Source organism: Lycium ferocissimum, chromosome 5 (genome assembly GCF_029784015.1).
Source record: "Lycium ferocissimum isolate CSIRO_LF1 chromosome 5, AGI_CSIRO_Lferr_CH_V1, whole genome shotgun sequence".
NCBI classification, from domain to species: Eukaryota; Viridiplantae; Streptophyta; class Magnoliopsida; order Solanales; family Solanaceae; genus Lycium; species Lycium ferocissimum.
The window spans coordinates 61,813,251-61,827,005 of NC_081346.1; the positions used below are offsets into that span (position 1 = coordinate 61,813,251).

The 13,755-nt window shown below is 38.4% G+C and overlaps 1 non-coding gene across 1 annotated transcript; it reads left to right on the forward strand.

Annotated features, from left to right (window-relative positions):
- The first annotated feature begins 3,741 nt into the window (after positions 1–3,741).
- Positions 3,742–3,813, forward strand: TRNAP-UGG (transfer RNA proline (anticodon UGG)). The gene has a single exon. It is a non-coding gene; the product is annotated as a tRNA-Pro (tRNA).
- Positions 3,814–13,755: the final 9,942 nt, after the last annotated feature.

Sequence of the window (13,755 nt, forward strand, 5' to 3'; positions counted from 1 at the left end):
CAAATTAAATCCCAAAATAAAAATAAAATAAAAAGAGAAAAATGTTTAAAATGGCCCCCTTTTTGGCCCCTTCTACCCCTTGGGTTTCCGGGTGGATTTAATAGATGGCAATTTTTTTGGCCCGAAAAGCTGTTTGTCTTTTCCCGGATGGGGGATGTAATCAACGGGTGAGGTTAAAACATGTAAAATATAACTCAAAATCTACATAGCGATTAACATTTGTACAACTCTTCAATCAATAAAACAAGGAATCTACATTGGCATAGCAACTGGTCACGATTAATCCGATAAACGACCAGTGGGGAATAAGAAACAAACACTGCATCCCAACACAGATTCAATACGTTACTGAATGGAATCGAATCAAGCCGCAAACTAATGCCTTAACCTCATGCTCAGATCACTATGCCAAACTAATACTTCGATGGGCATTTAAACTTAACAAACGGGATTGAATTAAATTTTCAATGATTTAATGCTATCTCAGGACCTGTTTGGTACAAACATATGCAGTAGCAAACTCTAAATCACGGAAGAACAAATAATCAGTACTCACTGCCACTGTTTCATATTAGCATTAACCAAAACATAAAACTTAAACTTACATATGAAAGACAATTATGGAGATGGTTCAGTGCCGATCTGTTTTAATCACATACACAATATACCTAAGATATACACACCACGGTGTGTATATCAGATATATATCGAATGTATATCTTCTTCTTACCTTGATAACCCACTGTATATCCTATGTATATTCGACTTTAAATAGGTTCTAAGTCCTGGAAATTCAGTCTAAGCATCCAAACTACAGTATACATCTTTCAAATTCATTTTAGCAGTTATCATCCTATCCTAACAGCTCCCAAACATCAAACAAATAACATGACGACAAAGAACTACATAACTACTAAAGAAATATAGCAGAATAAGCTAAATTTTTTAACTAAAGCAGAAACTAAAGACTATAAGCAATAAGTGCATCGAGGTTTACCTTTTTTGTGTGCAGTGAACTGGGCCATCGGCGTCGAATCCACTCTCTCTTTATGAATAGACCCGAATCTTAAGCCAAACGAATTTGAATGTAAGTATTGCGTATTTTTGTGAACTAAAGTTTCGTATTTCACTTTCGGACGAATTGAATGAAAATGCTAGAGTAAGGATTGTTATTAGTAGTGCTATTTTTTTTTAGATATAGTGACTGAAAAAGTGTAAATGTTTAAGAGGTTTTCAGGCGGCTGAAAGAGCTCTCCTTGTTGGAACAAAAGTGAGTATTTATAGACACTACTAGAAATTTGGTCTATGGTAACGGTGCGGTCGTTAAAGAGTTTTTTGTTTTCCGTTGCTATAGTGATAATGCAACGGTTTTAGTTACTGTTACAACAGCTTGCGTTACAATAGGTCTATTGTGACGGTTAATTGTGACGGTTTGTAAAACCGTTGCAATATATTATCCTACCGCAACGGTTTGCTCTTGACGAGCATTGCACAACGTTATGTATCTACGGGAACGTATATGAACCGTTGCAATATAGATTTTTGCATCGGTTATTCAACGCTATTGCAACGCTCATTTCTGACTATTCAACTACTGCTTCTTCCTATTGCAACGGTCATTATAGAGCTAATGCAACGGCTATATAATACTGCAACGATTATTTTTAGGACTATTGCAACAATTATTAGAATTCTACTGCAACGGGTATTGTAGGTCTACCGCAACATATATTATGGGGCTACCGTGACAGTTATTGCGGTGCTACTGCAACGAGTATTATGATGCTACTGCAACGGATATTATGGTGCTACTGCAACAGACTATAGAGGGCTAACACAATATAGACCACATATATATCCGACATCACTAAGATAATAACTCAAGATCCGACATCACAACGAAATAATAATTCAAGATCCAACATCATACCAAAATAATAATCTACGATTCAACATCGTATATACCAAAATAATAATTCAAGATCCGACGTCATACCAAAATACTAATACAAGATCCAATATCGATCATACCAAAATACTAATACAAGATCCAACATCGATCATACCAAAATAATAATCCAAGAGGTCAAGTAATATACATAAAAGTAAAATATCAAGATAATATTTGACCATTCAAGAGGTGGAACACACAAGTCTTCAATTTTCCAAAAAATTAACCCAATCCTCCTTAGTCGATCACGTATCTTCACTTCTTTCATCCCCTTGTTCAATTTCACCACCTACAAAAAATTGATAAGGAAAAATGATTTAGAAAAGCTTTCATAAAAGAATTTAATCTCTCTGCATACATACTAATGATGACAAGACTAGAAATGAATATACTCTTAGTCATATTCAAAGGTATTAGTGTTCACTTGACAACCATATTCAAACACACACCCTATTCAAACACACACCCTAATGTCGACAGCCATATCTCCCAGATAATCAAAGGTTGCAAAATGAGAGAATGGATGATATATGAATATTTCTCCGCTCGACCAAGACGGCCATGAATGAAGTACAAGAAGCCGTTCAAGAATTAGCAAAGAATATAATGAAGAAGAACCAAGAAGAAGACAAGAAGCCATGACAAGAATAAATAACAGAATACAAGAATATTATCAAGACAGAAGACAGCCAAACAAGCTGTTTGTGGCCAGCAGCAGCAGCACCAGCTAATAAAGGAGGGAGTGATAGGCATATTATCATAGTTAGTAGCTATTCTAACAACAACACATAGAATCGAAAACTTTAAGATGCGCAAATAGTCTTAGTCATATTCAAAGGTATTAGTGTTCACTTGACAACCTTATTCAAACACACACCCTAATGCACTAGACAGCCATATCTCTGGTATAATCAAAGGTTGCAAAATGAGAGAATTGATGATATATGAATTTTTCTCCGCTCACCCGTGCGCCAATGACGAACACGAAGAAGAAATTAACAAGAAATTACCAAAGAGTGCACAAGAAATTAAAGAAAACCAGCCCAATGACAACAATAGCCTCGCCTTACCGCATGGGCAGCCATCATCAAGAAAGACCGACCAAACAAGCTATTTGTGGCAGCAGCAGCGACACTACCAAACAAGTCAAGTTTGTGGCCGATGCAACAAAGACCAGCTAATAAAGGAGGGAGTGATAGGCATATTATCATAGTTAGTAGCTATTCTAACAACAACACATAGAATCGAAAACTTTAAGATGCTCAAATAGTACTACACATTCAAAGTTAGACCAAATAATACATGCCATTCTTCTTAAACATAATATTAAAAACATGATGACTATTCGAGATACTTAAAAACACCGAACTATCAAGAAAATCGGTTAAATTCATTATATAGCGGATCTTATATGAGGTCCCCTTTAAACATGTACTATTTTACTCGAATATACAAATAGGTATGCACATAGTTATAAACGGTGGCACGTAACATACATATACACTGAAACATGATTCGAAAGAGGATTAGGACATACATTTTAAGACAAATGAACACACATTTTTAACATAAAAAGCAAAACATAACTTTTTCTTTCCTTCACTTTCCTTTTGTCAATACCTTCATCTCAACCTTTCAGCCTTAAAAAAGGGAAAGAAAAGGGGACCCCCAAGACACCAGAGAATGCTCATCACATTCCTCCTAGAAAATTAATTCATAAAATGGTACAAACTCCGTAAAAGCGAGATGAAACTTCCAACTATTGTTTAGGGCGGGGTACCAACAAAAGGGGGCATTTGGTCTAGTGGTATGATTCTCGCTTTGGGTGCGAGAGGTCCCGAGTTCGATTCTTGGAATGCCCCTAGTTAATACAAGTTTTTACTTCAATTTTACTACTTGCAACTTGCAGCTCTGATCCTTCACTCTATATTCAAATAAAGGTGCCATTAATTGCTAACCTAATTCGATTGGCTAGGGATCTCTAAGATACACTTCATATTTCCTTTTAGTCCTTGGAATTATCAAAAAAATGCTATAATTTATCCTTTTTAGTTTTACGATATATATACAAAGAACACACAAAAGACGAGCAATTATCTATCTTCGCATTGTTATTCCAAAATAGCATACGATCGTTAGGGCATGCATGAATTTTCTCATAACCAAGACCCAAATCTTTTATCACCTTTTTTGCCTTGTTGAAAGACTCGGGTAGCTGAGCAAAAGGAAATGCCTCTTTTATCAAGTCTAATAAGTCTGAAAAGGCTACATTATTCAACCCGTGAATGCATTTAAACAAGTACAACCGGACGGTAAAACTCAACTTAGAAAAATTCTTACACCACAGGTACAACTCTTGTTTCCCTTCGTCAACTAATTTGAAAAATCTCTTTGCATCTTCGTATGGTCCCTCTCTCACTCCTTCATGCAGCGACATCACCCTCTACATTCCTAAAAGTATCATAAAGTAGTCCATCGATATCGTCATGCATGTCGGAAGTTTCATCATCATTGGTTGGATGTGGCATATTTGTTGAAGAAAATCCTTCTCCATGGAAAACCCATTTGGTGTATCCATTAACAAATCCATAACCAAACAAGTGATTCTCCACCACCGTTCGAGTATGCCAATACCGATTAAAACACCTTTTACAAGGGCATAGTATTTCATTTCCTTGAGAAGCTCGTTCAAATGCCTTATCAAGAAAATACTTCACTCCACGATCATACTCATTGGTGGATCTTCGCAGATCCATCCAACTTTTATCTATAGTATCCATTGAATATCCTACGTGACACGAGCATAACATCAAAATCAAAATTCAAATAGCAAATTTCAACGTAAATGCATACAAAAAGAGAAAAGTATCACTTTTCCCCATCAACCCAAGTTGTTTTGCTTTGAAGAATGATCCAAGAAAAAGAATAATTCCATGGTTAGACTACATAGAGATCACATTTTTATCAAATCCACAAACAAATGCAAATGATTTTTTTCCCATATGATAAATATGTGATTTTTTGGTGGTCGATGATGGCAAAGTAAGATGAAGAAGAAGATAAAATAAAAATTAAAAAGGAAATGCTTAATTAGATTACCCTCCTCACAAAAAAAAAAAAAAAAAAAAAAAAAGGTTACCCTCCTCACGCGCTTCAACTAAGTGCAACACACACATTATACCAACTCAACAAAAAGTATTCAATAGGTACAGGTTTTGAAGAGTTCGAGTGTGAAATTGAAACAAGCTTAGGTTTAGGTGGCCATGAGGAATTTGTGGACAAGTTTAGGGGGCGATCATGAATTTTGCCTTAAAAATAAGGAAATTGGGCCACTTCTATTTACAACCGAAGCTACCTAGTCAAGAAAAACATACCGTCCAATATAAGTGACACAACTAAAGTGTTTCAAACATCAAACCGATTAACGTATATATCATGAGCACAAAAATTCAGTACTTCGCTTGTTGCAATGTACATCTCCAACAATTTGAACAAAACAATTTAAATCCACTTTGAAATACCCCACATTTACTTCGACATGTCTCCTAATATTGCTCGGTTACTCGTACTTCACCGCCGAATAGATTTCCCTATCGATATTTATCATATCCGAAACTAAAATCCACAAACAAATGCTGAAGATATTTTCTTTCTACAAAAACCTAGACTTTCAAGAATGATTCAACAAAATGGAAGAAAAACAACAATTCCATGGCTAGACTACATAAAGTTCCCATTTTTTTCAAATCCACAAACAAAAACATGCAAATGCAGAAGAACCTTTCTTTCCTTAAAAATCCAGTTCTGAACTTTGAAGGATGATCCCAAGAAAATGGAAGTAAAGATCACATTTTATCACACCCATAAACTAAAATCCACAAACAAATGCAGAAGATTTTTTGTTTCCACAAAAACCCAGTTCACAAATTTCAAAAATGATCCAAGAAAATGAAAGAAAAAGGTAAATTCTATAGCTACACTACTTAGATATCCCAATTTTTTTTTTCACACCCTAAATGAATTCACAACCAAATGCGAGAGATATTTTGTTTCCAAAAAAAAAAAAAAAAAAAAAAACGCAGAGCATATAGATTCAAGTTGCTGTACGAAAATCAACAATTCCATAGCTACGCTACATAAATTTAACATTCTTATCACACCAAGAAACTAAAAATCCACAAACAAACTCATAGAATTTCTGATTTTTAAAAATACTACAACAATAATACATGTTAAGAGAGACAACGATGATGCAAACCTGTTGATGCAAAAAGCTAGAACACTAATTAGCTGAAGACAACGATGAATTTTGCTTGACAAGCTTCAAATCAGAATAAATTAGTCACATTGCTAAAGAAAACCCATTGTTAAAAGCGTCAACTGAGAAGAAATATTAGATGAAATGTTTCCACTGATATGTTTATTCAGATACGGTCAACTTTTTAGTCATTATTTTTTATTAAAAAATGGGGGTTGGCGGGTCCAATAGAATAAGTGGAGGGAAAAATATTGGGGGGAAATATTGGGGGAAAGAAAAGCGTCCCAATAGCTAAATTTTCTTATATGACCGTTGCAATAGAATTATCTATTACAACGGTTCCAATACCCGTTACTAAATGTACGTCTATAGCATCGCTTATCGACTAACGCGACGGTTTAATTTTAAAAATGTGCTGTTAGGTCAAAGTGTACTTGCAACGGTTAAAACCGATGCAACATATACTCTATTGCGACGGTTTATTAACTGTTGCTAAAAAACCGTTGCTATAGGCCTATTTTCTAGTAGTGAGAGTGATTTCTAGGGTTTTCGATTCTGGATTGGGCAGGATTTTTGAGTTTAAAAGTTTCGAAATCTGGCCAAAATTGTTGGAAATTCGAACGTTGGAGGAGTTTTGGACGAACTTGTAGCCCATCCACGTGATTCGGTCAGGTTTATACTCACAATGATGAGATTTGGTTTGAATTCAGGTCTGCTCTGTTTGGCTTCATCTGGTTTTGATGCGCACGGGATAAATGTGGGCAAACTTGCACGAAAATGGGGTGGCAAAATCTGTGAGGGTGAAAGGGAACTGATTTTTCGCTGGAAATAGAGAAAGGCGTGAGAAGAAAGAAGGGAATGGAGAGAGAACAGAGGTGCGGCTGGTTGAGGGATTAAGGCTCTTTTGGTGTTGATGATGAATAAGTGAAGTGGGTCGGGTTGGGTGTGATAAGGTGTTGGGCTGAAAATTGAGTTGGGCTGGCCGAATTATGTGGAGTAGTGGGGATTGTAGTGAATTTAATATGTGGTGGGTGGAATCCGAATTTGGTCGAAAGCTATGGTCATTCCTCCTTCATTTTAATTATTCTTGGGCTTTTAACTTAATATCTAGTACAATATATATTATGTGAAGGTAAATAGTAATTAGTATGTAGAACTTAAAGGATTTAATAAAGTAAGATTAATTTAAAGGGTACAAATCCCAAAAATGAAACGATGACGAACTATTTAAAATTTGTGATAAAGTAATGAAAGTAACGAGGTTAATAGTAATAAAAATAGTAGTGAAAACAAAGTATTTAGCTTGTTAATAAATTTAAAAGCCCAAGGAAATAAATTGGAATAACGGAGGGACAAAATTGGGTGTCAACAGTGCTGAAATAGAGGAAAATCCCTCCACATACCTTCTGTAGTAACCTGCCAATCCCAGAAAACTACGGACTTCTGTAGGCGTTGTAGGCCTTAGCCAAGTCTTCACAGCCTCAATTTTCTGAGTATCCACTCGGATGCCATCATCTGAAATAACATGACCCAAAAATGTCACAGAATTCAGCCAAAACTCACACTTTGAAAATTTTGCATACAGTTCTCGAGTTTGAAAAATTCCTAGAACAATATGTAAATGGTCTGCATGCTCTGACTCTGTGCGAGAGTACACTAGAATATCATCAATGAATACTATTACGAATAGATCCAAGAGAGGCCTAAATACATTATTCATCAAATTCATAAACACTGCCGGAGCATTAGTTAACCCAAATGACATCACCCGGAATTTATAATGGGCATATCTTGTTCTGAAAGCTGTTTTGGGGATGTCTTCTTTTTTAACTCTCACTTGATGATAACCTGACCTTAGATCTATCTTGGAAAACCACTTGGCACCCCGTAATTAATCGAACAAATCATCAATTCTTGGAAGAGGATACCTATTCTTTATCGTCACCCTATTCAACTGTTTGTAATCAATGCACATCCGTAGGGAACCATCTTTCTTTCGCAAAAATAGGACTGGCGCTCTCTACGGTGATGAACTAGGCCTAATGAATCCTTTTTCAAGTAAATCCTTCAATTGTGCCTTTAGCTCTTTCAACTCTGCAGGAGCCATTCGGTAAGGAGGAATAGAAATAGACTTGGTGTCCGGCAACACATCAATAGCGAAATCAACCTCTCTTTCCGGAGGAAGGCCTGGAAGTTCATCTGGAAATATATCCGGAAACTCATTCACCACCGGAATGGATTGGAGAGTTGGCGACTTTGATTCGGTGTCATGAACTCGTACTAGATGACAAATATAGCCTTTAGCTATCATCTTTATTGCCTTAAGGTAGGAAATAAACCTACCCCTTGGGGATGATGTATTACCCTTCCATTCAAGTACGGGCTCTCCCGAAAATTGAAATCGAACCACTTTCATTCGGAAATCAACATTAGCATAACATGAGGCCAACCAATCCATACCCATAATCACATCGAAGTCTAACATTTCCAGCTCAACTAAATCAACTTTAGTCTGGCGATCACATATAACAATCACACAATTTTTGTAGACTTGTCTAGCTATCACGGGATCACCAACCGGAGTAGATACCTTGAAAGGTTTAATTGGCTCGGGTTTCACCCCAATACAACTGGCAATATATGGAGTGGTATAGGATAACGTAGAACCCGGATCAATCAACGCATAAATATCACGAGAGAAAATAGTCAATATACCTGTAACCACATCTAGAGAGGACTCGAGATCCGGACGTCCAGCTAAAGCATGGATACGAGGCCGGGTGCCACCTGAACTGGAAGCTCCCCCTCTGCCTCTACCTTGACCTACTGGAATCTAGGGAGTCTGCCCTGTCGGGCGCACAGAAGAAGAACCAGCCGCTGATCCTGTGGGCTGAACTCCACCTCTACCGTACCTCGTAGGACAATTATGCATAACGTGCCCCGTCTGTCCACAAACATAACAAGCGTGTGGTCTCCTTTGACTATACTCACCCTCAAACTGGGAACCTGAAGCTCTCGAGCCATGACCCTGCCCTGAATGAATAGAGCTGTCAAATCTCCTTCCTGTAAATTGTGGAGGTGCACTAGCCGCTGACCGGCCTGAATATCTAGAATATGACTGCCTCGATCCCCTTCTATAGTCGCTACCTGTACCCACATATCTAGCCCTCTTACTCTGCCCCCTATCAATATCGCGCTCGCCCCTCTGCGGCTGTTGCTGTTCTTCTAAATTCTGGGCGTGGGCTTGAATGCGGAAAATATCCATCCCATCTTGCAGTGAAGCTATCAAGAAATCTTTGAATAAATGTTTCCCTAAGCCACTCACAAATTTGTGCAGTCTATCTCCCATGTCAGCCACCATAGTCGGAGCATATCTAGCCAACGAATTAAAGTAAAGACTATACTCCCGGGCACTCATATTTCCTTGCTTTAAATTTAAGAATCTATCCACTCTAGCTCAATGGACTTCGGGTGGCAAATAGTAGCGGATGAAGGCATCTACAAATTCTTGCTAAACCGGAGGTGGTGCATTCTCTTTTCTTGAAGATATCCAATTATTATACCATAAGACCGCCATATCCCGGAGTCTATAAGATGCTAACTCTACAGATTCAGTTTTAGAGGCGTGAATAATCTTTAATGTTCTCAACATTTCATCAATAAAACCTTGCGGGTCTTCATCCGGCTTCGACCCGAAAAATTCCGGAGGATTCAAACTCTTGAAATCACGGGCTCTAGTACTAACTGCCCTATCACTCAGGCCCGAACTCTGCCATTGTGCTTGGGCGGCAATAAAAATCGTGCAAATAAATGGATAGCTTCGGTCATTTGTTCACCCGAAGCAGCTGGTGGAGGAACTATAGGCATAGGAGCTGGAGTCAGACCCCTCTTGTTCTGCTAGAACAGGTGGAGTGGGAGAGGTATTTGATGGAGCCTCATTATGTGATTCACCCACTTCTATATTCATTGGCGGCTCCCTCTCCACTCGCCTTTCCATCGTAGTCTTGCCCTTCTGGGTAGCTGTAGCTTTCCTCATTGGCGGCATCTCTGAAATCACAACGCACTATTAGGGATGAGAAAATCTTATAACACGGCTCTATCACACGATCTCATGAGAAGAAGAATGGTCATTTTTCCTAAATGTCCGGTAGCCTCCTGTTTATAAGTGTGGCGCGCAACATACCATAAACAAGACTCTACTAGACACGGCTCGTAGACACTTCGTATGACTGAACTGCTCTGATACCACTTTTGTCAGGACCCGACTAGGGGCCACGACGGGTACTCGGGGCTAACCACCAAGCACCGCTCGTTCTACTATTCATCATACTCATCCTGCACTCATTCATTAACCTCATTCTTCTAATCATAGGGAAACCATTTTCACTTTGAAACATAATTACTTTTATATATACCTAAGCCCCTTGGGCTATCAAAAGAATATACATATACAAATGGGAAATCGTGAAACCATACTACCCACACATACGTATCTACGAGCCTCTACTAGAGTACTAGACATATGGATGTGACAGGATCCCGTCGTGCCCAAAACATATATATACACACAAAATAGTAAATCAGTGGCACCACTGGAATAATGGAATGCTCTCAAAATTTTCTGATAGCTCCTACGAGTCTGGATTACCTACCTGTCTACTTGTAGGCATGAACACAGCGTCCGAAGAACAGGACGTCAGTACAAGCATTGTACTGAGTATGCAAGGCTTAAATAAAATGAGCATAATAAATAAATCATGACACATAAGGTGAAAACATAACCTGCTTAGCTTTTAAGAGTAAATGCATCTTAAACATATCACATATATAATCCTCATTTACCCGCGTCCGGGTACTATCATACGCCGCCCACTAGTGGTGTCATGTCCGGCCCTCTAGGCATGGTGTAATCATAAGCAGCCCGCAATAGTGGTGACATGTCCGGCCATCTAGGCGTGGTGGAATCATATGCAGCCCGCATTAGCGGTGATATGTCCGGCCATCTAGGCACGGTGGAATCATATCGTCGCATACATCTCATAAACGCATCATAAAACATACATTAGAGTCCCAAGATAATCTATAAACATATCGGGGTGACGTAAGGTCGAGAACCCCCGATTCTACTATGGGAAAATCATAATCATCGTACCTCACCTTGAAGGAACTAGTATCATAAGGTGGGTCTAGCAATAATAATTAACGTCATATCATAGGCTTTAGAATCTTTAGACTTGGGCTCCCCATTACCATTGTCGAATTCAAAACGCATCTCTTATTCTTTGTCTCAGAAGGAGCTCTATATCACGTTGACTCATATTTTTCGAAATGTAAGAAATTCATGAAAAAAAAGGGGATTCATTTCATGAGAATCATGCCTTAGAAGGAAAGGACTAGCCTTATATACCTTTTCGTTTGGCTACTCTATCACTTGAACGTTCTCTTCCAATGCTCACGTCTCTACCTTCAAGAGAGTTCATATTACATTAGCTAATTGATCACATGAACATGCTTAACTAAGGCTAGAGAAAATTGGGCAGCATTTCCTTTGTTTATACAACTTTCTCCATATCATATATCAACTCCCAAACGTCTATAATAACATTCACAATATCCTAAGCAATAATCTCCATTCATTTACATTATCCACATTTCCCAATTTCATTTCAAGTTATCCATAAGCATGGTCATAGTGCACTACTAAATTTACTCACATATATTGTTTATCCCATGTTCTCAACGTCATGTGTAACAAGATTCTATTCATAATACATCAAGGGTCATGATTTAGGTCAACTATCATTCAGGAATACCATTGATTCTACATTTAAGCTCCATATTCTATGTTCTTCCATAATCCAAGTCTTTCAACCCCTCAATACCCTTAATGATAAGAAATAAACATAAAACTCACCTTAAACACTTGGGAACAAGCCTTGAGCCACTCTAATCCATTAGAATGGAATCCTTCACTTGCATGCCAAAGAGATTCTTACTCTCCACAAACCCTAATAGGCTTCATAGTATATATGAATCTCTTAAATCTTGGCTTTTGCTCTTGATTTCTTGGTATAGATTGTTGTAGAAATAGAGAGAGAGTTTTAGAGGGTTCTAGAGAGATATAGAGTCTGTTCTTGGAGAAATAATGAAATAAAACATGAGATCTTACTTATAATCCGGGTTGGAAGCTTCCAGATCCGCTAGTCATCGAGCAGGGTCGACAGCTCGTCGACGTGTCAACGGTCCATCGACATGCGCCGTCAATCCTCCGCTTAAGATGTCTGATTGTGTAACCTCATAGACGGTGCCAGTCGACGGCTCGTCAATGTGTCGACGGTCCGTCCCTTAGGCCGTCGACGCTGACTGGTGTCAGCAGTTTCCTGAACTGCTTCGCTTTGCTCCGATTCGATTCGTTTGATTTCCAATTTCCTCGAAGTGTCATTAATACATACTTATGCACCTGTACACATACCAAGAAGAATATCTCATGACCAAAACTCTGGTGCGGACTACCGTACCAAAGGTATACACCACCAATAAGCTGAAATCTCCTTGAGATAAAATGGGAGGTGTAACATTCTTCCCCCCTTTAAAAACATTCGTCCTCGAATGTTAAGTGTTAAGTTCTCGGGAATTTTACGAAAATTTTGCTAGAGTTTCCCTTGTAATATGGCACTACCAACCTATCACAACAGCCCTTAATAACAATGCCTCACAGGGCCACAACATCATAGTAATAAAGTTTGGCCACACATGACCCAAAAGCATAAAAAGAAAACATGCATACCTCATAATATTGAAATTTCATCTTGGATTTCTTCCGGGGGCTGAAATAAATGTGGGTGCTTAGCCTTCATATTTTCTTCCGCCTCCCAAGTCATCTCTTCCCGGTTGTTATTTCTAGATAAAACCTTAACTGAAGCTACCTCTTTATTTCTAAGTCTCCGTACTTGCCTATCTAGTATTGCAACGGGCACTTCTTCATAAGCCAAATTTTCTATCACTTGAACATCATCTACTGGGACGATCCTAGTAGGATCTCCAACACACTTACGGAGCATTGAGACATGAAAAAACAGATAAACTGATTCCAATTCCGAGGGTAAGTCTAATTCATAAGCTGCTTGAACCACCTTGCGGGCAACCCTATAAGGTCCAATGTATCGAGGACTCAGCTTTCCTTTCGTACCAAATCTCATCACTCCTTTCATTGGCGAAACCTTTAAGAATACCTAGTCATCAACTTGAAATTCTATGTCTCGCAGGCGGTTGTCCGCATAAGATTTCTGACGACTTTAGGCTATCAACAATCAATCTCGAATGACCTTGATTGTGTCTGTTGAATCAACTCAGGGCCTATTAATTGTGTCTCCCCGACTTCAAACCACCCAATTGGGGATCTACACTTCCTTCCATATAGAGCTTCATACGGAGCCATTTGGATACTGGAATGATAGCTGTTGTTGTATGCAAACTCAATAAGGGGTAAGTGCTCGTCCTAACTACCACCAAAATCTAGAACACATGCTCTTAGCATATCCTTCAA